Source organism: Equus quagga, chromosome 13 (assembly GCF_021613505.1).
Source record: "Equus quagga isolate Etosha38 chromosome 13, UCLA_HA_Equagga_1.0, whole genome shotgun sequence".
Taxonomy (NCBI): Eukaryota; Metazoa; Chordata; class Mammalia; order Perissodactyla; family Equidae; genus Equus; species Equus quagga.
Genome location: NC_060279.1, coordinates 15815944 through 15834589, shown reverse-complemented (window position 1 = coordinate 15834589; position 18646 = coordinate 15815944).

Genomic DNA, 18646 nt, shown 5'->3' with positions numbered 1-18646 from the left:
TCTAAAAATACGTGTAATAAAGATAACTGATAGTTTATAGAAAAAAGGCAAATGGCTCCTAACGCCATTAAAAGATGTTCGCTTTCACTTAAATAAGAGAAAAACAAATTAAAACTACACTGAGATACCATCTCTTACCAATCACACTGGTAAAAATCTAAAGTGTGATATCATATTCTGTTGAACGACTGATGGGCAAGCAAAGCGCTATAATGCCTATGGGTAACAATTTAATAGTATCTAGCAAAATTCCCAGAAAGTAAAGGAAGCTATCAAAGACCACTGGAGTCATGTCAAATGGATGCAGAAGCCAACTTGAATAGGCTCCTATACTAGCCAAAGATGGAACAATTTGACCACCAATAAGGACAATGTCAAGTGAAACACATGAAATAACTTTACATCCACAAATTCACTATGCTACTTTAAAAAAAAAACTTTCATTAATTACCCTTGGAAATCAATTCATTCTTTTGAAAACTGGTAACAACAGGAAAGAATCAAGCCTTTATTCTGCTTTTCCCGTGCAAACTGATTCAGGGAAGTTGATGAGAGAAAGTCTCTAAATATTAAGGATATTAATTCTCGTTTATGAATAAGTTGCAAATAGTTTTTCCTGCTTTATCATTTGTCTCTTCTTATGGTAATTTTTTTGCCATGTAGAAGTTTTTTATTTTTCATGTAATAAAATTTATCAAACTTTTTTATAGATTCTGGATTTTAAGCCATAGTTAGGAAGGTTTTCCCTACTCCAAGATTATAGAGGAATTCGCCCATATTTTTTGAATACTTGTAGGGTTTAATTCTTTTGCTTAAATCTCTGATCCATTTGGAATTTATTCTGGAGTACTGTATGAACAGTGGATCTGATCTTATTCAGTAGTATCCCAACTTATAAAGACAGACAGAAATCCTTGAATTAGGATATCCCCATTTTGAAACTTCTGAAGAATTGAAGATAAGTACTGATCATTAAGGGCTACTAATGTCACAAAAAGACATTATAACCCTTATGATGGAAGTGCACAGTGCCACCTATGAAATAGTCCGGCCTCTCCCAAAATCAAACAAACCTGAACATGATCAAACTTCTAGATCTAATGTCTAATTTACAGGAACATAGGAGACAAAGGAGCATGTTGAATACACACTGTCACAGGATGCAATCAACAAAACAATGGTGGGAAATTCTACGAGGCAAACCACTGGGTTTCTTCAAAAAAAAACTGTCATGGACAAAAAGAAATGGAATGGGAACTTGTAGATTAAAAGAGATTTAAGAGACATATTAACCAATTGTAATGTATAGACTTTGTTTGGATCCTGATTCAAACAAAGCAGAAAGAAATAAAAATCAAAGAAAGACAAGAGCATTTACAGTACAATCAGGAAAATGTGGACACTGACTGGACGATATTTGAAAACGTTACAGATTGATGATTTTTAATACCAACAATGGTATTATGGTCATGTTTAAAAAGGGGAATCTTTGTCTTTTAGAAATAGATAGCGAAGTATTTATAGATTAAATTACATGTCTGGAATTTCCTTCAAAAAAACATGAGGAGAGAAAGAGGAACAATATAGAGGGGAAAAATATTAGCCATGTGTTGATAATCGTTGAAACTGAGTGATAGGGAGGTACACAGGGATGCATTAGGCCATCTTTCTCTTTTTGTAAATGTTTTAAATTCTCCATAATAATTTTTTCAAAAGAAACACACAAAAAACAGCACATGCATACTTAAGGCCATTGATCAAGCACTTCAGCACAAGTGTCAGTATTGGAGAGAAGGATGGGAATAAGGACCTAGGATAACACAGAAAAAATAAAATAATCATACAAGAAAATGAGTACAATAAATGATGATAATTATAGTCCACAAACAGAGGAGGACAATTAACGCAACTCTCTAAATCTGAAGCCCCCCAAAATTAAAGAAATAAAATACATAAATAAAAATAAAAGATCATGACTGTTCCTTTAAAAAGTAATTGGAGGAGTTCTACGTAATGTACTCATTAGCATTGTAACTGTAGTTAGTTCATCTGAGAAGCCCATGAGTACATGATTACCTATCAGGGGTAGACCAGGTAAGGTCCCCCTGCCCCATCAAAACTTCTCCATGCCTGTACTGTTCCCCAGGAGCCATGACGTCTAGCGTCTGTACATGGATTAGTCAATCCTGCTCATGTACTAAACCTTTCTGAATCCCTCTCTTCTCTAGCAGCAGCTCACACACTTCTAACAAACCTGCTCACAAGCAAAATTGCTGAGAGAAAGTGAAACTCAGAATTTAGGAACAATCTAGGATCTGAGGATGTTCTCTGAACTTTACATAGATCCAGGAAATCACAAAGAAAAACCCAGTTCCTCCTAAGAGAGGAGAATCCCCTTTTTTTCCTGGGGTGCAAAATCGAAGTTCAGGAAACCACAATTGAAGGTCAGAGATTAGGGGAGGAAAGGCAAACAGAAAGAAGGGGAAGGGAAGAAGTAAAGACTAAAGGTAGCACGGATCAAGGGAATAGGAGAAGACCTAGGAAGAAGGGAAGACACTCCCTGACCACAGAGACAGGAGCTGATGCCATAAATCCACTCTCCTCATGTAAATCTATCTTGATCCAGAGAACTAGCTGACAAATAATTTTCCTATTAAATTTCAAAGGTGGCTGCTCAGTGATCAGAAGTAGGAGTGGGTGTGGCGGTTTAGTTTTAGATGTTCTTATCTGGCTCTTTCATTACTCTCTGACCCAGAACAAGCAAGTTCATCTCACCTTCCACTGCCCCATCCTCATCACCAGACCCAGAAGGAGCAGACAGTGAGGCCTCAGCAACTTCTAGGTCTGACCCCATCTGGTCACATGCAGTGCCTAGAGCGGCACAACTCACATACATCACCCATGTCTCAAGTATGGGAGTCAGTCTCACAGCGCTAATAGACAGGCTTTGCACGCTCATTGGGAGGGTGAGGGAGAGGCCAAGGTCGTCCTTAGGTTCATAATGATTCCCTGTAAAGAGCTATTTGAGAGCATGACAAAAGCCACCAATTAAACAGATCAATGTTTTGGAAACTAAGGTTGACTGGGGTCTCACTGCAGCCCTCTATACAACGTCAACATGCTTTCTCGCATTCCTAGCCTCCTCTCGGAAACTGGTCAAGTTCTCATCATAATTAGCTCCTCTGTGCCTTGAGCTTCCCCTCTAAAGGTCTTGCATTCTTCTCCTACTCCAGTTCATTTTGATATCTTCACTGCATGTAGGCAAACCTGTATGGCAAGTTAAATGTGCAATCATGGACTGCAAAAAATGCAACATTCTTATTGTCTCTAACAGAACTTATCTCATGAGCCCTCATTTCTTTCTCTGCATTAGAAATCTTAATCTTTCCAATTCAAGATTGCTCAGATTCTTTTGGATTTAAATATGATTAATTTGGGATGTACACTCTATCTCCCCTCCTCCTTCCTCCCTTCTTGCTGAGGATGTTCTAAATTCCTATTCTGGGGAGGGGCTGGTGTTGTCCTGGCTTCTGGGGAAAAACATCTGATTTTCAAGCTGCCCTCTGTACTGACCGAGTCCACTGGTGTATACCTCGTCCTCTCTGGTCCTCACCATTCGTAGTCCTGCTATAGCTTCTCACCAGGAGGTACATGCCTTCTGCATCTTCCTTGTAGAATGCAAGTCTAGGGCTTTCTAGGACCTACCAGCTTGCTCCCAGCTACTTCTGCAGCCATTGTGGGTGCCATGGAAACTCTTTGGATACTCTCTGCCACCACCCTGGAGATCACAGAATTGTGTGGAACTCCATGAGGCTGCCCTCAGATCTGCAAACTAGACTTCCCCCAGTCATCACTACTTACAGCCCAGGGCCATGTTGGGGGCAGGTTGATTTGGTCTTTGGGCCACAGTCCAGAAAGAGAGAGGCATAATTGTCTGCTGCTCTTGAAGCTCCTTTCAATCTATTTACAGTTTCAATTCCCAATCTTACCCCGCCCATAATTCAGCCTAAGGGATAAGGATGCTGAGGCCCTTCACAGAAACTCCATCTAAGTTCCAGCAACATCCACTTAGCTTTGGTTTTCCTTTTTCCTCCAGCTGGTCACATTTTTATTTCCTTTTGAGTGGGAAATAAACTGTGTCATCCTGCCTTCTAAAATCTCAGCTCTCTAGACTTTGGCTCTTGATATTTCATGCCAAGCTTTTTAGAATTAAAAAAAAATGTAAAGCCTCAGCTTTTAAGATTGTTGTTTATGTTGGCAAGTTAAGAAGATTCAATCAAAAAATCCAATGGACTTTTTTGTTCTGCTCCATCCATCTGCCCCCGAGAGCAGTGTAATAAAAAAGCTATCAGTGTATTCTGAACATGAGGGAGAAGGAAAGAGAAAAGGAAGGCTGGGGATGGGAACGGGACGCAAATTCTAAAGATCTGAATTATTATAATCATCCTAGAACCTTCTCGCCCCCTCCCCCTCATGCTCAAGTCTGGTTCCATCCTGCTCCCTCCGAGGTTCTGTCTCTATCTCCCTACCTCCCAAGTCCAGACACTCACCACCTTCAGAACGTTGCTGACAACCTGTCTCTGCCAGGGTGCCTTCCGTGACTACAGTACCTGTCCCCATCATCCCCTTCACATCAGCAGCCCTCACCACAGGCAATTTGCCTACAGCTGTTGGCATTTGGACTGGGTACCCAAACAGGGCTTCTCTGCAAAACCATCTCAGGTCTCTGGACAGGCTGCAAGGTGACCTGTTTCCTTGAGGGCCCCTAGGCCAGCTGAGATAATAGAAAAGAAGCTTTGGAATGACAGTCTCTCAGAACACAAGAATTGTAAGACTTAGGAAACAAGGAAGGAGAGAGGTAGGCCACTCCGACTTGTGGTGGGGACAAGGAGTTGGAAAGGAAGGGAAGACCTGAGAGATGGAAGGCTGTCCCTGGCCTGTTGCTCAAACCGTGCTCCTGTCCAATCTCTCACATGCTCATACTTTTTCTGTTTGTACTTTCTATCTTGACTTAAAAAATACAATTTAAAAAAAAAATATGTTGCTATATAGTGAATGGAACCATATTTACGCATCCCAGTTTTTGACACTTTTGACACTTCCACCATACTGCCAACAATTACAATTCTTTGTCCTTTTGGGAAATTGAAATTGAGCACACCTTAAAGTCAAGGAGCATGTGCACGTGTCCTGCATCTCCCGATCATCTCCACAGAGGGAGCGCTCAGTTAGTGTTATCAACTTGCTAAATGTCAGCAAGAGATATTTGGGTTTGGCAAAATGAAGAACTTCAGAAATTGGCTAGGAACTGGGACAAAACATGGAATTATTCCTTGGAGGTCTTTAAAAAATAAGATCATCTTCTCCTCACTAAAATGAGTTCAGTATCATCCTCCTCCACTGTCCACTCATTTCCCCTTTCCTCAGGCCAAAGATTGCCAAGGGCGTGGACTACCACTGCTGAATTTCCCTTAGAGCCCAAGAAAAACGGCCCCACTGTTTGATGCCTCTTTGCCATTTCCAATCATCCCATAATAGCAACACTACAAGAAACCAGCTGTGCTCCTTGGGATGTACTCAGCTGCTCCTTGGGTTTCCACAAATTAGACCCTGAATGAGCCACTTAGCGCCCCAGGTTCCCAGACCCACCTGCTGATCCTTCCCAGATGATCTCAGCCAAGGTTATAAAAAGACCATTCTAGGCCAAGGAGAATGAGTAGGGGGGCCCAGGAGTCAGCAATCAGAAGTGAATATTCCAGGAGGGAAATTCCGAGAAGGGCATAAAGAGGAGCACGTGTGGTCAGACCAACCATTATAAAGATTAGGCATCAGGGATCTTGTTCCCTCACATTTTGCAGTTTGGAGAGTGCGTGTGTTCATAAATTTAATGAAAATCTTAGGATATAGAATTAGACTTACCAACTTAATAGTTTCATGTCTTTAAATAAATCATTTAGTGTATTCTCTGTTTTCATATCTCATTCAAAACAATGGCATTGATGGTAATAATGATAATAATAAGACAAGCCCTACCTACCTCACAGTGTTGTTAAATTAGATAGGAAAAGCACTTTTGTAATGGTAAAGTACTATAAAGATGTAAACTATGGGCATTCCAATTTCTGTCACACTAATAGACTATTTGTATTTACATAGCTTCTTTCCTCTAAAATGCTCAGGACACTGTACTGGGATATTTTAATGAATTAGCATATTCTCTCTTCAGTGCTGCAGGGTCCATCTTCTCAGGACTTTGTAAATGCCATTTCACCCCCTGGGGCTCAGCTCTCCCACCCTTGAAATGCAACATTTTCTTGTCTGAGAAACTACTTTCTCAAAGTCACCGCTAGATAGAGACAGCACTAGACATTTTCCTGACTTCCTCTCATCTGAAAAACAGAAGAAAAATGAGGCAAGGCTGCTCAGCACCCCTGAGAGCAACAGGACATTTTTTCACAGCTATCTTAGCTCTTGCCATAAAATCCTGCTAGTGTCCCAGAGAAGAGCAATCATGATTAGGTGAATACAAGGACCGACCAAAGACAGAGTCCCATAGCCCAGCCAGCTAGGTTAGCTCTGTCAGTAATGGTTTAAAGGATGGGACAAGACAATGGTTTGGTGTTTCACAGTTGTTACATATCAAGGAGGAAAAATAATTTGAGAGGCACAAGGGAAGATAGTTGGAGGTGAAGAAGTGGAATCAAGAAAGGAAAACTTAAGGCTGAACATTATAAGAATGCTGCCCAGCACAGACTAACATAGGAATCCTGGGCACTTTATTATAGACAACAATCTTCGCTTTGGCAGCAAAAATGAGTTTGCCATGCTTTTTCTTTGTCTTCTTCAGTTTTCGTGATGATTTATAGGATATATATATACATACACACAAAGATAATGTTCAAACACTCCCACAGTCATGAAAATCCCTCCCCCAAAGCCTGTTCTAGCTTTTTTAATTAATACACAAAGCAATTAAATCATGGTCTGCTCCCATTACCTGCCAAGTTTTGTTATCTTTAAAATACAACAACAAGGTTTCAGATTCAGCTATTTGGTCCGTGTGAAGCATTTCAAAGGTGGTTTCCTTGGTTTCCCCACACATGAACTTTCAGCCAGGCAGTGAAAACAACCCCACTTTGAGATGGCTTGCTTTTCCTTTGAGAAGGCTCTCCTTTAAGGAGTGCCAAGCTGTCTGCCCTTTACCAGAAGGGAAAAAGAAAAGAGCCCAAGAGATGCGATGTGCAAGGTCACCATCACACTGCAACCCACACAGAAGCCAGCACTTGAAAATGGCTCTAGCTGCTCTGTTTTAGGCTTATCTTCCTCTTGGACTTAGGAAATTAATAGCCATGCATGGCTTCTTGAAAACGTTTCTGTTCTGCTAGGAGAAGTAACAGCCCAAATCAAGCCAGCGCATGGAGGGTGGGAGAGGTGCAGGTAGTGTATTGCTGACTTTGAGTAGACTCATGTCATCAGCAGCAGAATCCCCCAAACTCACTGTAACAGAGCCAAACAGACCTCAAAGGTGATCCCCAAATGCTGGGCCAGAAAAGACCTCAAGGTGTCTCACACCTACCCAAACTTCAAGAACTTTCTAAAGGGTTTTTTAAAAAGAAAATATCAGGTGTTCAATGATTAATGTTCATAATGAAGAGTCTACAACTTCCCTTAAAAATTAGCCAACGTTGTCTCCTTTACAAAAAGATCTACTTTCACAAATTAGCATTTATCCTTAATTCTTGAAAAGGCATCTTCGTTATCCAAGAATACTGGGCTAGGTCCTATAGGGGATACACAAAAGTATAAGCCAATCTTCACCTCAGGATTTTCACAAGATATAAGACAAATACATGTGAAAAGAGAACCACCAAAGAGGGTGAACACAGGATGCATTAATGTCAAATGAGAGAAGGCATCTGCAGAAACTCTAGAACATTCACATGGACTAATGATGAGATCCATGCATTCTAAAGATTGAGAAATCATCCACAAGCCAAAGGGAAAAAGAACAACTGAGACTCTATCCTGGTACCAGGAAATATCAAATATAGCTTTAGAGTTGGTGTAAGCTCTGTCTCTTTTACTGAAAACAGTTCTACACTCACTTCACCTACCACCTCAGGACCTAATTACCTCCCAGATGTAGAGGTTGTCCAAAATCAGCCTTCTGCCTTGGGAAGTACAAGCAGATAGAGGGGCCAACACACCAGGGGCCATCCTCCCCCCTGTAGGGCTGCATAATGCTGGTGGTTCTGTTTCAAATGTTTGCCAAGAGCAACAGAAGGTGTTTACCCTCTTGTAATTTTTTCTCTTCCTCCCTCTGCCCTGCTTCTAAGGGTAGCTCATATATGACTCAGAATTGGGGCCTCTGGCAATCACCCCCTTTATCCATCCATCCGTGGTTCCTATGAGCTCTACCTCTCACCACTCAGAGGACACTGAACTGTGATGGGATTTGTTATAGAGTACAGAATCATAGAATCAAACAGTCCTAGTGTCTTTCAGATATTGGAATCTTCTTACAACATTTCCCCCAGATGTTCACTAAATCTATCCTGTACTGGGGAACTTACTACCCCAATGGACTAGGTAGTCCATCTGGGACCAGTTCCAATTGTGGAGACAGTCTCCCTTGCTCAGATTTCCCTGATACTTCCTTGGGTTGTTCCTAATTCCATCTCTTGGGTCCTCCCAGATCAAATCTAATTCTTGTTCCACAAAGATAGCCTGTCAGATATTGGAAAGTTCTCAAGTCTCCTTGAGTCCTTTCTTCATCAAGAGCAACATATAGACTTCCCTCAACAATTCCAGATATCACTTGGTTTCAAATCCTTTATTTTCCTATCAGATTTCTTAATGCTTTAAGAGATCAAATTGCCTATATCTCTCTTAAAACCTGGCCCTGAAAAATGAATAAAACACTCTGGACATAAACTGGCAATGTGAAATAAAACAGAAACTCTTCATTTTATATACTTAGATACTATACTTTTATGAACACAATCTAAAACTGTCTTCATCTTTAAGTTGTGGTCACATGGCATGGCATGTGTTTACTGTAAACTAAAATCCTTTAGCTGTAAGTGCTTCCCATCTGCTGATGAAATAATTGATATTCATTTATTATGATTCTCTCCCTCAGCTGTGCATTATCCCCAAAACTATGTAAAAAAGTGACGTATTCCATGTTCTTTCCATCCTTTCTACTTGAGCCCCAATTATAGACACAAATGACTGTTTAAAAAATCTGGGAAAAGAAACACTGTTCCTGACCAAGAAATCTCCATGGGAAGATGTTAACATGGAGTTCTATGACATGAAAACAAAGGTTTCAGTAGCTTCAGAAGACCTTAATACTGTTCCCGCTTTCCATTCTGAGTTCTCCCTTCCAGTGTCCCTAAACGGATCAGAAAGCCCTGGGGAGAGGCATGAGATGCAAGTAAACCTCTCCAGTAGCTGAGGAGACCTGCATTCAACCAGCCATTTATTTCAGTCCCTTCTGGTCACTAGACTGTAAGAAACTAAAGACATGGACCATGTCCTATTACTCATCATAAGATGTTGATTGACTGAACGCATGAATGAACAAATGCTGGAAATTTGTAACCCTCTCAGTGTCTAGCATTATGTCTGGGAGAGAAAAAGTGTTCAGTTATTGGTTTAACACACTAACTCCATGTTTATGGTCCTAAACTTTTATTACAGATTTTTGTGGTGAAAATCTATGTTATGGCTTGTTTAAAAAATAAAATGTAAGCATCAAGCTGATTTTAAAAGCTCATTGGTGTGGTGTCAAAGTAAATTTAAAAATAAGCTCACATAAAAGCAGAGGAAAAAGAAGGGAACAGAAAACATAGGGGAGAAACTTCCATCACTTTACTGCGGAAGAGCCTCACACAGCTCTCTCTTTAGTTTTTGCATCAAGTCTACATGTCTCAGCCTGGCCTTAAAGATGTCTATTATCTGGGGTCCTCCTTTCATCCAGTTTTTTTCTCAAAGTCCAAATCCTACACTGGTTGGGTCAGCCTGAACACCTATGACATTGCTCAGGAGATTCCTGTAGCCCAAAGGACCTTCCACCTCTTCTTCAGCATATCTTTCAAGAAAATACTCAAAAACAAGTTCTCTGAAAAGTTTTCTCTGGCTAACACCATCCCACACTGACTATCCTTTTTCTTCCCCTAAAACATATGGACAATCTGTAAGACAGTATGTTGATTATCTTTTTGACCAAAGAAGGTATGAGAATTCACTTTAAAAGCAGCAAGATATTACCAAAATAATAAATAATTATTATTTTATTTTAACATATATTTTTCTTGCCTCCCCAAAGAGTTCATAAGACCCTTGGGGGCAAGAGCAGTAGTCTTCTGTATTCCTTAAAAATGCAAGCTACAATTGTTAAATAAAACCAAACTAGACGAATAAAATGAATGAACAACGCATTTCAGCATGTGAACTTTTGAGGCTTTCTTCGCTGCTGGAGCTGTCCAAGGCTTTGGTGCTGAGGATAGTGATAAGCTTGGGCACAACCAGCTAAGCCAATCACTAGTGACAAATTCTGCTGACTGCCAGCCCTGAGAGAGCTCATCGGCCGGTTACCATAATGATCATTAAATAAGCTGCTGTCTCTCTCACCCTCCTACATTTAGTCCTTCCTGCCTCAAATGCCTAAATCACCATTTCATCATGTCAACTCCCTGTTCAAAAACCTATATGTGAGAGCTCCCTATTGCCTGCAGTAATTCTCAATCTGGGTAGCACTAACAGAGTAGAAGGTGGGTGTTTTGTCTGTTAGATTCTAAAACACATCTTAGAAGAGTGGCTACCACATAAGTTGAAAAAAAATCACTGTGAATAATGAGAGCTATTTCTGAGGAATGTGTGCTATGGACTAAATTGTATCCCCCTCAAATTCATGTGTTGAAACCCTAACCCCCAATATGATGCTATTTGTAAATGGAGCCTTTGGGAGGTAATTAGATTTAGATGAGATCATTGAAGGTGGGGCCCCCAAAATGGGATTAGTGCCCTTGTAAAAAGAGACACCAGAGAGCTCACAGTAGCTCTCAACCTCTCACTCTCTTGCTCTCTCTCACTCTTACATGAGAGGGCATAGTGAAAAGGTAGCCATCTGCAAGCCAGGAAGAGAGTCCTCAACAGACCTGACCATAGTGGCACCCTGATATTGGATTTTCAGTCTCTAGACCTGTAAGAAAATAAATTTCTATTGTTTGAGAACCCAGTCTATGGTATATTGTTATGGTAGCCCAAGTCAACTAAGACAATGTGTACAACCCATGTTAACTGTATGAAGGCACACACAATACATGCATACACCCGATTACACAAACTCATACATGTTGATAAATACTGCTCTAGATTTCTGCTTCCACCTATGAACGAGGAACTGCTATGGGAATTGCTCTCCTGACTTAAATAAAAACCTAGACAAAATACATTAAGCAGCTATTTTCAGATATTGGACTACAAGCAATGCAGGATTATGATCCCAGAGAAAAGTGAAATAAATGAGGGATGTTCTGTGTTTGCCCTGACTGTCTACCTGGATGCAACTTCCAAACTGCAGCACAAGGAGGAGGAATCCAAACAAAACCTGTTGTCTTACCGAGTTGAGGAGACAGAGATTGAGGTTTGAGAAGCCCAAGGCAGCTAGAAATTGCAAGATAGAATATTGAAAGTAAGAAAACTATATGAAGAAAGAGCTCCAGAAATCTGCACAGGGTCCCCTCAATTCTTTGCATGACTACTAATCTGAACATGCATAGGGTGAAGCTCCATGATGCTGGGAAAGAATAATTGGCAGAATGCTGTCAGCCAAGAAATTCCCAGAGCTCAAAAAGATCAGAAAATCCATATTTGAATTTCCATAAAAGAGAGTGGACAGACCTCACTTAATTCATGAAGCATTCAGTAGAGTCACCAGAAGGGCCATAGCTTAGTAATGTAGCAAACAAGCCCTAGTATTCTGGAGCCTGAAAGTATCCTGCAGATCTGACCTAAAAAAATCTTTAAAACAAACCTTAAGAGGATCAACTTGATCTTCAAGTAATTTAATTGATGGCCAAAACAAAACTAATCACTCTTTGAAGGAATGCAACAAAATCAAACACTCAACAAAGAAAGTTCAAAATGTTAACTGTCCAGTAAAAATAATCAGCTATGCAAAAAAGCAGAAAATTGTGATGTGAAACCATGAGGAAAGTCAGTCAATAGACACAGATCTAAAAATCATGGCTATGATGGGAAATTTTCAGGCAAGGACGTAAAATAATAACTATAAATGTTACAACCATGTATAAGTATTTAAAAGAAAACATGCATATATAAGGAGAGAAATGGGAAATATAAATAAAAATAACATAGATCATCTAGAGGTTAAAATTCATTATTTGAAATGAAAAGTTCATGGAATGAGATTAAGAGCAGATTAAATACTGCAGAAGAAAAGATCAATGGCCTTGAAGATATAACAGTAGAAACAATCCTTGTGAAATACAGATAGAGAGAGAAGATAAAAAGAAAATACCAGCATCTCAGTAACCAGTAGGACAATATTGAGCTCTATAACGTATATATGCATCTTTGGAGCCCAGAAAGGAGGAGGGGAAAACAAAAACAAATTTGAAGACATGATGGATGAAATTTTTCCAAATTTTATAAAACTTATAAATCCACAGATCAAAGACATTGAACAAACAGTCTAAGCACATAGTCTAAGAAGTCTAAAGACACGGAAAACATCACCAGGGCACCCCACAATCAAATTTCTCAAAACCAGTGACAAGGAGAATATCTTTAAAAAGAGTCAGAGAGAAAAAAGACATACCATACAGAGGAACAAAGCTAAGAGTCATGCAGACTTATCAAAAACAATGCAAACCAGAAGACAATAGAATGACATCATCAATGTGTTGAAAGGGAGAAAAAACTTGTCAACCTAGAATTTTAAATCCAGTGAAAATATCAAAATGAAATTAAAAATAAAGTCACAATAAGTATTTTTCAGACAAAAGCTGAGAAAATTTGTTGCCAGAAGATCTTCAATCCAAGAAATGTAAATCCAATTATTTGGGAAGAAGGAAAATAATACCAGATGGAAACTTCGAGGTACCCAAAGTAAAGAAGAAAGTTGAAAATAACAAGAATGAGGATAAATTTAAAAATCATTTTTCTTGTATTTTAACTTTTTAAAGGATAACACTGTTTAAAAAAATTAGCACTATATATGAAGTTTATAATATATGTGGAAGTAAAATGCATGACAAGAATAACACAGAGGACAGGACAGGAAAACACAGACGTAAATTCTTTTAGAGTTCTTATACTATACATGAAGTTATGTAATATTATTTAGAGGTAAACTGTGTTAAAGATGCATGCTGTAAACCCTAGAGCAAATCCCTCACACACTCTTATACGTACACATGAGAAGTATAGCTAGTAAGCCAGTAGTGGGGAGAAAATAGAATATTGCAAAATATCTAATCAAAAGAAAGGAAAGAAAGAGGAAAATATGAACTAAGAACAGATTAAAACAAATAGAAAAATGCAGATTTAAACTCAACTATATCAATAATTACATTAAATGCAAATGATCGAAATAGTCCAATTAAAAGGCAGAGAGATTGTCAGCCTGAATAAAAAAGCATAATCCAACAGAAGAAACCAACATTAAATATAAAATCAAAGATAAGTTAAAACTAAAAAGATATTTAAAAAGTATATGATGTAGAAAATAACCAAATGAAAACTGGAGTGCTTATGTTAATATCACAACAAGGAATATAACAAGGATAAAGAGGCACTTTTCATAATGATAAAGGATCACTTCCTCAAGAAGATGTAATAATCCTAAATTCTATGCCCCTAACAACAGAGTTTTATAATACAGAAGGCAAACCGTATAGATCTTAAAGGAAAAATAAACACATAGTTGGACATTTCAACATGCCTCTCTCAGCAATTGATAGAACAAGTAGACCAAAAATTCAATAAAATACAGATGGCTTGAACAACACTTGAACCAACTTGAACTGATTGACATTTATAGAACACTCCACCTCACTCAGCAGCTTTTACTTAGAGAACTTATGATGTTCTCTGACAACAACAGAATGAAGAAATCTACAACAGAAAATTATCTAGTAAATCTCAAAATGTGTTGAAATTAAACAAAATGCTTCTAATCCACGAGTCAAATAAAAATCATAAGAAAAAATTTTAAGTATCTTGACTTGAATGACAATGAAAACACACACATCAAAATATGTGGTATGCAACTAAAGCAGTGCTAATTGGGAAATTCATAGCTTTAAACACTTAAATTAGAGGAGAAGAAAAGTCTAAAACAAATTAAGCTTCCACCTTAGGGAGCTAGAAAACAAAGCAAATTAAATCCAAATTAAGAAGAAAAAATGAAGTAATAAAAGCAGGAAACAATGGCATAGAAATGGATAAAAATAGGGAAAAAAATAACCCCAAAAATGGGCTGTTTGAAAAGATCACTAGTAGTATCATCAAAAAACATGACATATTAGGGAGAATTCAAATGAAATATATGCAAAACCTGTAAACTGAAAAATACAAAATATTGTTGGGCAAATTAAGGTAAACCTAAAATAATTGGAGAGATAGATCATGTTCATAGATTGTAAGACTCACTATTATTAAGATATTAATTCTCCCTAAATTCATCTATAGATTCAGATTGTGATTCCAATGAAAATGCCAACAGGCTTTCATGTAGAACGTGACAAGTTGATTCTAAAATTTATATGGAAGTTCAAAGAACTTAGAATATCCAAAACAATTTTGAAAAAGCAGAATAAGTTTGGAAAATTTACACTACCTGAACTCAAAACTTATGAGAGTGTCATCAGCATCACGGCAGACTGAGTTGTTCCCTTTGTCTTTCCCCTCTAAGTTACAACCAAACAGACATCCATTGACCAATAGAGCATTCCATACACAGTACAACAGGATTCCTAAGAGATCCATGCATCTATACATCTGAAGGTGGGTGGACTGGACCCCCAGGAGGCAGTGGAACTAGGGAAAGAACTCCCTCCTGCTGCCCTAGTGGCAGCGATCCAGGGTGCAGATCCTCACACAGTGGCTCACCTGACTGTGAGGCAAGGCAAGGGCAGCCCAGCCTGCACAACTGCCCACCGAGCAGCAAGAGCAGTGGCCCAGATCACAAGACTTCCCATGGATCAGTGGTTCAGCAGCAGTGCCCCACACCACACAATCACCAGCAGATGGGGCAGGAGCAGAAAAAACAGCTCCTGCTCCCCCTTAGCAGTTGCAGCTAGAACCTGCAGCCTGAGGCATCAGGAACCACAGCAGAACCAGTGATGAAGATCCAGTGGCAGCATCCTTGACACCAACTCCACCAACAGTGGGGGTTGCATACAAGTCCCCTGGTGCCCAGGCACCTGACAGCACAGCAACACTCATGAACCCAGCACCCATGGCAGTGATGTAACCAGCACCCCAAGACAACATGGGAACAGCAGTGCAGGTGGTGCACAAGGAAGGAGCATCTGAGCCCACTGAGAGACAGTGGAGGAACATGTGACTCAGAAGACCCTGGAAGCAGCAGAAGTGGTTGCAGCTTGGTGACCACAGTGGTTTCACCTGAGACTACAGTGACATCATAAACAGCAAGGCATCAGCCACCCCAGAGGCACAAGTGGCACAAGGAGGGCACTGATGATGCCTCTGGCAGAGGCAGCGGAGGGCGTAAAATGCAGGCTCTCAAATACAATATGAAGCAATTCAGAACCAAAGTAACCAAAGTCATACTCAAGTAAGAAATGGTGGTTACTTCCACAAGTGTGCCAGCAGAGGATCAGTTCATCAAACACCATGAAGAACTACAGTAACATGGCAGAACAGAAGGAAAATGACAACTCTCCAGAAACCAAACCTGAAGTCACAGAAGATTACAATCTAACTGACAGAGAACTCAACATTGCTGTCATAAAGAAACTTAACAAGTTACAAGAAAACTCAGAAAGGCAGTTCAATGAGCTCAGGAAAAAAAATTAATGAACAGAAGGACTACTTCACCAGAGATTGAAGCTCTGAAAGAAAAAGAAAACATAAATTCTGGATATGAAAGACACAATCAATAAGATAAAAAATAATGTAGAAAGCTTTAAAAATAGAGCAGACCTTATGAAAGAGAGAATTAGTGAGCTCGAAGATAGAAATCTAGAAAATATTCAGGAGGAAGAGGAGAGAGAACTAACATTTTTTAAAATGAAGAAATTCTCCAAGAAATATCTGACTCAACTAGGAAAAGTAATCTAAGAATTATGTTTTCCAGAAGGAGAAGAGAGGGAGAAAGGAGCCAAGAGCTTATTCAAAGAAATAATAGCTGACAACTTCCCAAACCTGGAGAAAGAATGGGAGAATGCAAATACATGAAGCTAATTGAACTGCTAATTACATCAATGCAAAAAGACTTTCTCCAAGGCAAAATAAGGTTAAAACTGTCAAAAGTCAATGACAAAGAAAAATACTAAGGGCACAAGAGAGAAGAAAACAACTTACAAAGGAACCCCTATCAGGCTTTCAGAAGATTTCTCAGCAGAAACCATACAGGCTAGGAGAGAGTGGAATGATACATTCAAGATACTGAAAGACAGAAACTATCAGCCAAGAATACTCTATCCAGTGAAATTATCCTTCAGATACGACAGAGAAATAAAAGCTTTCCCAGACAAATAGCTGACAGAGTTTCATGGCCACTAGATCTGCCCTACAAGAAATGTTGAAGGGAGCCCTCCTACTTGAAACAAAAAGGCAAAGGTTTACAAGCTTTGAGCAAGGAGATAAATAGAGAGACAAAATCAGAAAATTGCAGCTCTATATCAGAATAGGTTAGTACACATTAATTATAACATAAAGGATAAAGAGAAAGAAAGCATCAAAAACCTATAACCACTTCAATTTGGTCACAAACTCACAACACAAAAAAGAATAATTTGTGACAACAAAAACATAGAAGGGGAAGAGAAAAGGGACAGAACATGCATAAGCTAATGGAGATAAGAGATTATCAGAAAAAGGACTATCTCATCTATGAGATCTTTTATACAAACCTCATAGTAACCACTAAACAAAAAATCGGAGCAAAATCACAAATCACAAATAAAGAGAAAACTGAAAAACCATCACAGAAAACCACCAAACTGAAATGGCAGACAGAAATACAAGGGGAAAATGTGTAAATACAGAACAACCAGAAAAACACAGATAAAATGGCAGTATCAAGCCCTCATACATCAATAATCACTCTAAGTATAATGGATTGAATTCACCAATCAAAAGACACAGACTGGCTGACTAGATTAAAAAACAAGACCCAATGATATACTGCCTCCAGGAAACACATTTCAGCTCTAAAGACAAACATAGGCTCAGAGTGAAGGGATGGAAGATGATACTCCAAGCAAAGGGCAAGCAAAAGAAAGTGGATGTAGCCGTACTTATATCAGACATAGCAGACTTCAAGATAAAAAAGATACCAAGAGACAAAGATGGGTATTATATAATGATAAAAGGAACATTCCACCAAGAAGGCATAACACTTATTAATATATATGCACCTAAACAGGAGCATCAAAGTATAACAAGCTACTATTAACAGACCTAAAGGGAGAAATTGACAGCAACACAATAATAGTAGGGGATCTTAACACCCCACTTATGTCAAGAGAGAGATCATACAGACAGAAAGTCAACAAGGAAACAGTGGCCTTAAATGAAATACTAAACAAGATGGACTTAATAGATATATTGAGAACATTCCATCCAAAACCAGCAGAATACACATTCTTCTCAAGTGTACTTGGAACATTCTCAAATATGTTGGGAAACAAAGCAAGCCTCAATAAATTTAAGAAGACTGAAATCATATCAAGCATCTTTTCCAACCACAGTGCTATGAAACTAGAAATCAACTACAAGAAAAAAGTTGGGAAAGTCACGTATGCGCAGAGACTAAACAACATGCTACTGAACAAGTATTGGATCAATGAAGAATCAAAGGAGAAATCAAAAAATACCTTGAGACAAATGAAAATGAAAACAAACATACCAAAACTTATGGGAGGCAGCAAAAGCAGTACTAAGAGGGAAATTTATAGAATAGAGGCCTACCTCAACAAATAAGAAAAATCTCAAATAAACAAGCTTACACTATACCTTTAAAAACTAGAAAAAGAAGAACAAACAAAGCCACAGTCAGGAGAAGGAAGGAAATAATAAAAATCAGAGCGGAAATAATAAAAATCAGAGCAGAAACAAATGAAATAGAGACTAAAAAATCAATAGGAAGGATTAATGAAACTAAGAGTTGGTTATTTGAGAAGATAAACAAAATTGACAAATCCTTAGCCAGACTCGGTAAGAAAAAAAGAGAGAAGACTGAAATAAATAAAATTAGAAATTAGAGAGGAGAAATTACAATGGATGCCACAGAATGCAAAGGATTATAAGAGAATACAACAAAAAACTTTATACTAACAAATTGGATAACCTAGAAGAAACAGATAAATTCTTAGAATCATACAACCTCCCAAAACTGAATCAAGAAGAAATGGAGAATCTGAAT